Below are 8,082 nucleotides of genomic sequence, written 5' to 3' on the forward strand. Positions count from 1 at the left end.
CAAGGAAAAGGAGGATCAATGCACAATGGAGGCAACAACTAAATGGATCACATTCCTTCAACTTGAAAGTGAAATTGAGCCAACATGAAGACAAAACTTGAAGGCCCAAATCTACATAATCCAAGATGCATTCAAGGGCTACAAGTATGTATTTTTGGAGGAATTTTCTAAAGTGACTTTTGATGTCTTTTGGTGGATTTTTAATGCTTTTTGGGAGTTCCTAAGCTAGTATTAGGGAATTGTGGGAAATCAATGTCATGCATGCATGATAATGGTGCATAATTAGTGCATAGTGGGTCTTAGTGGATATTAAAAGCTTAGTGGGAAGTATGGTAGAGGTTAATGTTTCAACCTCCACTAAGTCTATATATAGGAGAACTCTTGTATGGCTAAGGCATGTTGAGTTTGAATGAAATCATAGTTTTCTCTATTGTGAGAGCTTCCTTTGGTTCTTAGGCAAAGAACTAATCTTGATCTTATCAAGGCAACTTGTGGCGATCAAAACCCCCATGACTTATCACTCACCTTCTCATCTTTCTTGAGTGTGGCGTCAATATCCTTCTCTACATCTGAATATCAAGGCGATCCGTTCCAAGGTATTTATCAGAAAGCAACCACATTTCCTTAAATCCTAACACCGCCATGCATTGCTCTGATAAAATTACACCCAATTATCATTTGGATTCCATCTCCCAAGCTCATGGGAAAGCTATACGTGTAGGGGATTCGGAATATGTTTTCTCCGATGAACATCCTTCCGAGCTTTAGTTTCATGTCCGTCATTTGTTGGGCCACTAAATTAACAAGGAAGGTATTTTTCTCTAGTGCTGCCTCTGCAACTGATTTTTTATCGACATAACATGTTGTGGCTCCTATATCAGGAATAGCCTTTAAAGAGAATTTGGGAATTCCCGAGATGTCCATTTCCACCATCAAATTATAGAGCATATTTTTGACTAGTTTGGGTCCTCCCCCGGTGAGATTGTTAACCGGCTCCTCAAATATCATATTAGCAATTTCTTTAGTGTTTTCTTCTAAAATGTCCTTATCTCTCTTCCCATACTTAGATTTTGAAAATCCTCTGTCAATTCTTTGGTTATGAGTAATTCATACTGAGCTTTATAAAAATTTACCTCTTTCTTGAGCCTTTCCATTTCCCCTTCATGCCATGAAATATAATATTGTTGTTCCTAGAGTAACTTATATGGGAGGAATGGAGCCGGGGCTGATGGTGCCACGAGAACTTGCTTCTGGAAGTAGTATGACCTGCAAAGATTGCAAACCATAATTAAACAACTTGGGCAATGGATTCTTGCTCTTTGAAGAGTTTCCCTCTTACAACAGGTACAAATACTTGATTGCGGCGAGATTATAGGTTCATTGAGGTGCCAGTCATGCTTACATTGCATTTGTTCCTCTGATACTTTTATCTGAGGTCGATAACCACCATCAACCTGTCCAAGCATGAAGGCAGTTTCATTATTGAGAGAGAGGGTTTGAATGAACCATTGTAATTCTTTATTTCCTTCTTCTCCTTCTGAGATGCTGAAGATAGCATCACTTTGATTTTCACCCTCCTGTACTGATAGAATTTTACAATCCTCTAGAAGGTCTAGTTGTTCACAAATTGCCATTCTCTTAATATTTTGCCTTTCATTGGGGCATTCGCAGGCAAAGTGTCCTTCTTGTCCACATAAATAGCACTTGCATTTTTTGCTTTGAACCAAATGTTTCCTTTTCTCAATCCTTGCATGTGTCTCATGAGGCTTACACTTATACGTTCTTGACTTGCGAATGCCATATGTCTTAGAGCCCGTATTTTTGTAGTACCCTAGGATAGGGATTTGTCTACAACATGATAAGTTCTTCAGGTTTCGCTTATACGCTGCATCTTTACATTCTTGCTCCAGGAACTCATAGGTGAATAGGATTCTTGGAAGAACACCAACTATGAGACCGGAGTATTTTGCATCATATGCTGCTTTGATCCTTTCCCCAAGATCATCAAGCATTTTAAGCTAGAATTTCTCTGGTAATTCTGGGCCAGCATATAATCTTCCCATTTTTGCTGCCAACCTCATGTAGTCATTCATATATCTGATAATATCTTTGATGTTATCATAGGATAATTTCTCCAGATCCCTGTACACCTTAGTTTGGATTACTGTGGATCCTTGAGCTGGATCTTCTGAAGAGAAAACCCTCCTCATTTATGACAATATATTCTGAGTTCCATCCCTTCCGTCACTAGTATTGATAAGAGCTTTATATTCCAAAGGATAACTCATTCTCCATTGTATCCAGACTAATTTCTCTATTTCCCCCAACAGATTTTCCATATACTCAATCTTATCCCTTGAATTAGTGAATGCCTGGCTTGATACATGATTCTTTGTAACTGTTTCCCAGTGACAGAATACATCATGAAAGAGACCAATTTGTTCTGGAATAACAAATATTGCTCCCCCTTGTTGTTGGGCCGAGGGGAGCGTCCATACTCATTATTGTTCCCCCCTCCCCCCAAAACCATGTTTTTGGAGGTTGTCGTTCATATATGGGCTGAGGCCTAGATGGTCCTGGGTCAGCCCTTGCAGATACCCTGGGGTCCCATAGCAACATCTTGTGCTGGTGTGTATGGTGAGACCACCGTGCTTGAGGAATACAGATGCTGGTTCTGCTGGTTTTGAAGCCTCCTCAAAATTGAGTATTCTAATTCTGCATTTGCAGCAATAATCTGAGGAAAATTTCATCTGGGTCCTTCGTTCTTCATCCTATCTGGGTCCTTCATCCTCATTCTCTGGTTCAGGAATTGTCATGAAGGCTATATCCTTGAATAGTAGCCAAAAAGTCATCATCCTCAGTACCGGTTTATTCTAGTAAACTATCCATGGGCTAGAGTACGAGGCCCTTGGGCTTGTAGTCTTTACATGAATGTTTAATGGATTATCCCGAGCTAAGTCTGATTCTATTGAGAAAAATTGAGATGATTTCTTTGTCCTTATCAATAATGTGCCCCATTGATAACTGTTGATTTATTAGAGGGTACTGTGTCATATCATGCGAGGTTGATGAGTGTTCTCTAGTTTCCATTATATCCAGGGATTATTCTGGGAATTATATTACAAAATTGTATTTGTGCCATATCATCAGAGGTAGAACTAAAACTTTCAGCTCCTCGCGTTGTTTCAGAGAGCATTGGTACCTTATATATGTTTGGCGTAATAATCTTTTCAAAGATGATTTGGGCTCTACATTATCCCTGTGAAATTTTGACATTGTTGTCAAAGTAATTAAATATCATAATCATGATCTCACCTTTGTAGTCATTATCAATGACACCAACCCCAACATCGAGGCCTAGTCTCCATGCAACACTAGATCTAGCTGCAATTCGGTCATAAGATCCGAATGGTATTTCAATGCAAATGACGATTGATATTAAGGCTCTCCCTCGTGCAAGAACATAAGATCTTGTCTGTCGCCAAATCCAAGCCTACCGCTCCAGAGCTTTTTCTTTCTGGAATAGCCGCTGTAGGTGTTAGCCTCCGAACTAGGATGAATGAGAAGTCCTGATTTCCATCAAGAATTTTCATGATTTCAGCCAGCTCTCGTTGGACATCCTCATGTTCCTTTTTTAGTGATGTTGCAAGGTCATGTAATAGAAATGTAGAAAGAGAATGAGATAACCTTTGTTTTTCATTTTGTATTTCTTCATCACGATTGTTGTAATTAGGCTGTTGTCGTGCCTTTCTTGCAACCACATAATTTTGGAAGCTTAATGAAATTCTTCCATCAACAAGATTTTGACTATCAACTTCTACTAGTTGCATTGGAATATTGACCTACGCAGGATTTATTATCCAATTTAGTCCTTGTAGTTGCATAGTAGAATACCTTTGACCTGGAAGAGCTTGAACACCATGGCTTGTTAAATAATCAACCACCCCTTGTATTTCGTAGACAAACTCTACGTTTGGAGTGTTAGAGAGTCTTCCCACTAACCCCCTTGTTATTAACAGGTTAGCTTCTCCATTCCTCCATTGCTCATATCCCCTGGTGAGGATGGTCATTTGGATGTTTCTGTAAAAATCCCGAATAGTCAGCATTAAATCTAGGATAATATATACCAACTGACTTCCTCTTGTAAGGTCCACCTCCATTGTAGCAAGTATCGCTTGGTTACCTAGCCATCGATTGTCTTGAAAGACGATGAGGGCCATAGTTCCTTCTTCCTGTCTGTGGAGGGTCTGTATTCTTATCTGTAATACTCCTAAATGGATGTACTGCATGCGACTTCGTTGTAGTTGGTTATAACTTCCTTCTTGTATAAAAGTTCTGTCTTGCTGATTTCCATCAACACATAAAATTGCCTCCTCTGATCGGTGTATACAGACGCGATGATGAGCATCATCCTATCTTGAATGGTTTAATACTTCAGTAGAAACAATTGATGCTCTCTCCTACATGGATAACCTTAATTGAGCTTGCGGGTCAATCTGCTGCTCCAGCGTGTGCTAAGTTTCTAGCCTTCCAGTTATCTTTCCGCTAATTCTTCGAGTAGCTTGCTGGATATTATGTAGCCTTCTTTGGTTTCGTCGGTATTCCTGCACCTAATCTTTATAAAGGGGAGTCGATGGTTGCTCTTGAATAGCTTGGGAAATGGATCTGGTCGCCATATTAGTTTTTTAATTTTTCTTGCTCCTCCTTTAATATCTTGTAAGGGTCCTAAAATGCCCTTAATTTGCCTCTTCCTTCTTTTGGTCTCTCAGAAGGTGACCGAGATAGATTTTGCAAATTTTCAATTAAAGAGTCAGGCAGAGGAGTTGTAGTTGTACCTCCTTTTTGTTGTTCTCGGATGGCTTTTAGCTCTGCCTGTACTTCTTTAAGGCTTTCCGCAATTTGGACGAGGAGTTGGAGTTGAGTATTATTTTGCTTAAGTAAAGCACTGTTTAGTAAAGTCTCGATTTGATAATCACTGGACTTAGCAAAACCAACAGCTGGTGATTCTATAGGATCAGTAGCTTGTACTACATCTTTATAGGACTTTGTATTTCTTGTTATAACGTAGTTATAATTGCTCATGAAACAAGATGATTAACTTGAGAGGGGGCTAGGATACTCAAGGCTGGAAGTTTAAGTATTCAGGTATTTCTTCCTTAAGATTGGTTCATACAGATGTGCCCTTGGTCTTATGCCAGGTTAGGATCTGTCCTTTTACCAATCTGAAGGATGTAGTTCCAGTCAACCCATAGTTCTTAAGCCTTTTGGATCCTGCCCTGATAATTTTACTCTACGGTTTGCATAACCGCTCTGATATCATATGAGAAGTGCGGCTATTTCACAACTAGAAATAATGCAAAAAAGCAAACTTGCAGGATTCTAATTGCAAAATAGGACTTATAGAGAACTTACAAATAGACTTCAGACAGACAGATTTTGAAGTAAGGCTTGTAGTGTTAAGCACTGCGTGCCTTGCAATGAAAAACCTAAGTCCTTTATATAGAGCGTTTAGGCAAAGGTATGGAACCGGGTGTTGATAGGGCCCATCGTCATTCCATCACACTCCCCTTTTTTGGAGTACATTTTTGAAATACCAAAACCAAGACCTTGGGCATACATTTTGTAAAAATCACGAGCTTCCTCCTCAAATGAAAAATACATCCCAACTTGTGGAGTATTGATTTCCTTACTGCTTGATGAATCACCTAATGCTTGTAAATCACTATTATTCAATGACACACATGATTCAATCATTACTAGCTCCATGACAATTTTAGGAACTAAATTCAAACAAGGAGAATTTAATTTTAATCAGTGAAAACATGTATCAGAATACGAGACTTGTATCAGAATATGAATAAATATGGGGAAACACTTGAATGAAACAATAAGCATCACAAGTAGTAGACTGCGGCAGTGATAAAGAGATTATTGATTCTCATTTCATGCTTTGTCTCCGTGCTAAATGCAAGAATTATTATTCACAAATTTCCCTAAATCCTCACTACTGGACAGTGACACTACTTCCATAATTCCCAAAACAAGACAACATTTATTAACAGTCACAATCATTCATACATTAGTAAATAATCAAGCATGATGCTAGATGAACCATCAAACAACCACACAACAAATTTGACTTTCCGCAGCATGTCATTAATGGCGCACAATTATAGTGTGCTGTTAATAATAATTTTTACAGCGCACCTAATAAGTGCGCTGCGGATAATATGTTATATTTTATAATTAACAGCACAGAAATAACAGTGTGCTGTAAATATTATTTTTCGCAGTGTACAAAGATTATACGTTGTTAAAAGAGGTTAAAAAAAATATCATTAACAGCGTGCATGGATGTACGCTATTAAAAAAAGGCATAAAATTTATTTTTTCCAGCCCGCTCCTTAGGTTTTCCCCTCTCGCCTCTGTTACACGAGGTTCCCCTCGCCCGCGACCGCGCTCGCCTGCCCGCCCTCTCCGTTCCTCTCCACGCCCTCTCCGTTCCTCTCTACTCCTCTCCGCCCGACCTCTCCATTCCTCTCCAGCTGCCCTCTCGTTCCCCCCACCCTCTCCGTTCCTCTCCACGCGATCAAGATCGACTTCTCCTTCCTCTCCATCGTCGTAGCTTCCCCTCCCCCGTGCTCGTGTCGGAAACCCATAGTTCGTGCTCGCTCCATTCCTCGTCAATCCGTGCACTCGTCGTTCGTCCATAGTCCGTCCTCCTCCGGTCGTCTGTCGCAAGCTCCTCTCCAGTGGTTGTTTCCTCCACCATGTCCATTCTCCTCAGTCCTATTTCCTCCCCATGCAGCAGCAACCAAAGGTATAACTAAAGCTCCTCTCCAGTGCCTGTTTTCCTCCAACCCTGCTTAAGTTTTAGGGATTTGATTACATGTTTTAGGGTTTGCCATGTTGTTGATTTTAGGGTTATGATTTTGTGTTTTAGGGTTTGCCATGTTGTTGATTTTAGGTTGTTAAATTTAGGGTTCTGATTTTGTGTTTTAGAGTTTGTCATGTTGATTTTAGGCTGTTAATTTTAGGGTGCTAATTTCATGTTTTAGGGTTATAATTTTAGGTTGTTTTGAGGCCATAATACTTGAAGATCGAGATTTTTCTGAGAAGAAAGACATAGAGTTTGTCCTATGGCAACTGCATTACAGAAGAATTGAGGAATTTAGGTAGCATATTAATGCTGCAATCTCTGTCGGTACAGGATCAAATCTACCAGCAGGTAGGAAGGTCCAAGTTCACCCTGATAAAATTAAGAAAATCCACTATGTTTTCAGAAGCTTCCTGATAGAAGCTACTGGATTTTACCATGATCTCATATTGAAGATTAGAGCAAAGTATGGCCTGCCATTGAGCTACTTTGATGAGGGAATTGAAAATGAAATTGTTTCGACGAAAGATGAAAAGAATTTGCCTGAGATGCAGAAAGGGATTGTGTCTTGCCACCGGTGTTTGATATATTTGGGAGACCTTGCGCGTTATAATGGACTATATGGAGAAGGGGACTCTGTTAGTCGTGATTTTGCAGCTGCTTCAAGTTACTATTTGCAGGCAGTTTCACTCTACCCTTCAAGTGGCAACCCACATCATCAGGTTTGCATGTTGTTGCATTGAGCAGTTCAAATTATCTAGTTGCTTCTGTTTACATGGTTCTTGTTCTATTTATTATCTATATAAAATCTATATGGTTGCAGCTGGCAATACTTGCTTCCTATTCAGCCGATGAGCTGTTGGTTGTATATCGGTACTTCAGAAGTTTGGCAGTTGAAGTTCCCTTTTCAACTGCAAGAGATAACTTGATAATTGATTTTGAGAAGGTACCTTTAATATGATCCAACTATTATGATTCTGCATTTTTTCGTTTCTGTTACTTATGTGGTCCATAATTTTTTGCATGCGTGCATCAAGCTGGTGTTTTTTAAATGTGTTGAAAAAATTTTGTTTTTTTTAGATTACTTACAATTGCAACATTCTGACTGCCATCTCTTTGCTACATCGCTGATCCTTTCACTGCTATCACTTATTTTGAATAATTAAATACTTGATCATGATACTATGATACAATGCTTTTGAGCA

The 8,082-nt window shown here is 39.4% G+C and overlaps 2 pseudogenes; both read right to left on the reverse strand.

Moving 5' to 3' along the window:
• Positions 1-1,190: 1,190 nt before the first annotated feature.
• Positions 1,191-2,889, reverse strand: LOC141842780 (uncharacterized; annotated as a pseudogene).
• Positions 2,890-3,253: 364 nt separating this feature from the next.
• On the reverse strand, positions 3,254-4,466 carry LOC141842781 (uncharacterized; annotated as a pseudogene).
• Positions 4,467-8,082: the final 3,616 nt, after the last annotated feature.

The sequence above is a fragment of the Curcuma longa genome, chromosome 12, assembly GCF_044706935.1.
Source record: "Curcuma longa cultivar G26 ecotype Majalengka, Jawa Barat chromosome 12, ITB_CL_G26_1.1, whole genome shotgun sequence".
In the NCBI taxonomy this organism is placed as follows: Eukaryota; Viridiplantae; Streptophyta; class Magnoliopsida; order Zingiberales; family Zingiberaceae; genus Curcuma; species Curcuma longa.